Consider the following 2,479-nt stretch of genomic DNA (forward strand, 5'->3'; position numbering starts at 1 on the left):
AAAAATAATAGAGGTGACAGAAAGTGATTTGGTGTGTGTCTGGGGGGGTGGGGAGGGGGGCTCTATATCACATTACCAGTTTTAGTTAAAAATTAACAACATAGCTAGAGTGAATGGAAAGTGAAACTACAAACTCAGTTAAAAAGAATCTGTAGTGGATATACACAAAGAAGCAATAAAATTATTTCACTTCCCCCTCCTTTCTTTCTGAAGGAAAAATAAAAGACTCGTAGTCAAACAGTTTAAGATGAGAAATTATCTAAATGGTTTGAAACATATACTACATTTCATTGCACAGATTTGGAAAGATCTTTAAACCCAAATAAAATCACTTGTTTAGATTTGATGCTTGTAATGCAACCAGAAAAATATCTAAAATTGAGTAGGAGTATCTCACACAGAGATCAAGTGATTGATTAGTTGAAGACAAATACTGGAATCTGCTAACTTTGTGTGTTTTCAGATGACTTAACACTATGTATGTATGTCTGAGTATATTCACGTGTTCATACGTATGCTATAAAGATATATATGTTGGATGAATCTATTCACACATTTACAGCTTTCTACTTACTTTAGATAAGTAAGCACAATTTGAACACTTACCTCATTTAATTTATATCTTTGCTGGAAAAGTAATTTGGTGTGATGGCTTTTTTGTTGGCTTTCTGCTTTGCATTGTCTTACATTGTAATACCAGACAACTAGAAATTTCAGATCAATGGTTAACATCTCTCCCCCATCTTCAATAAATTAATATTTAGTTGTGCAATCATTTATTTAATAAAGATGTGTATTTCTGATGAGAGGACAGACTTTCAATCCAAAAAATGATGGGACCAAACTGTAACTATGAGCTTTCTTTTGCAATTCTTAAGTTATTTCGGTCATTTACTCCACCTGTCAATCATCTATACTAAAGTATGAGCAGAAGGGGAAGAGGGAAAGGAATGGAAACTCTCAACACTTGGTTGCTGTGCCTCACTGGAGGGTATCTGTGGCTATTTCACTTAGTATACAGTTTACATTGACCTATTGGTTACCATAAAGAAGTTAACTTTATTCACAAGATTGGGTTATTTACATGCAAAGTCTGAGAGTACCTGAAACACTCTGAAAGGGAGCACTGCACTGACTGCAGGAGGAAGGATTCACTGGGACATCTTTGTGCACTTAGAGAAAAAGTGAAAATAAGCAAATAAAAGCAGCTTTGGATGATTGGTTTCCCGCCATCTGCAGCAGTTGAGGAAATGCAAATCCCTTTCTCTGAAAAGCAACCCACACCCCCTGCCTGGGAGAGTGCACATTACACTGTGCAGAGCCCTGAGGGACAGACAGGTGGTGGTGACACTGTGCTCCTGACAACAAACTTGGAGGTGGCCTCTATCTCCAATCACTGACTCTCTATCATTTTCTGAAATGAGCCACTGGGTCTTGAACCCAGGTCTTCTGACCATTGCATCAGATCATTCTTTTAAAGTACAGTGCAGGCTTCTAAGTAAAACAGTCTACACAGCATACGTGAGGGCCAAACACCTCTCTCTGGTCCAGCAGAGATGACAAGATAAATTGTGGGTCATAAGTAAACTTCTGAATGACATGCCCTGTAGCATAACTATCACAAAATACATTTCTTCATACATATAAACATTGCTTTCCCTGCATAGTTTTTGCCAAGAGTTAAAATCCAGATGTGATGTTTTAAATTATAGGGACAAAAACATTTATAGCTACTGTATCTTAATTCCTCACACTACCAATTAAGAAATTCTGCCCTAAAGTATGAATGTTTCTCTGCAATTCTCTACAAATCACCATTAATAAGATAATGGAGCAGAAAAATTAGTAGGGAGTTCATTTGATTTTTTTTTCCCCCCAAAGGCTGGCTTTAGTGAGAAAATTTATCTACATTTCAATTCTAACACACTGTGAATGATAAATGAACTCTAGTGCATAAAAGACATGACATTGCTATGCCTTAGATTTCTATTTTCTTCCTTCAGCATATTCTCCCTAGCAAAGTTCATAGCTCCGTGCTTGTCCCCTCCTAAGAGATGGATAAATGAAATCCACCAGTCTAAAGAACCCAAGTTCATGTCATGACCCAAAGCGGCAAAAGGAAACAGTCTGAGAGGCTCACACTAGCCAAAAATCTGCTTTACTGTTGGTTTCTATCAGGTGTGTCTGCTTTAGCTTGTTCTAAACAGGAAGAGCAACAGGGAAGCTATTTTACATTGCTTTCATCACCAGATTCTGCAGGACCAGAGACAGCAAAAAGACATTTGCCCTGAAGCTGAAAGCTGAACAGGAGAAGAAAACACATTATCCTTCATTGCTTCCCCCCAGATCCATCTGCACTTTCTTCTGTACTGTTTGAAGAACAGGCTCCTTATTCAGACGTAGCAATGGCTATAACCACAATGGGTGACAAACATTGGATTGATATTGCTAAAGGGAGTGTTCAAGTCAGAGGAAAAAA

This window comes from Galeopterus variegatus, unplaced genomic scaffold (assembly GCF_000696425.1).
Source record: "Galeopterus variegatus unplaced genomic scaffold, G_variegatus-3.0.2 Scaffold831, whole genome shotgun sequence".
Taxonomy (NCBI): Eukaryota; Metazoa; Chordata; class Mammalia; order Dermoptera; family Cynocephalidae; genus Galeopterus; species Galeopterus variegatus.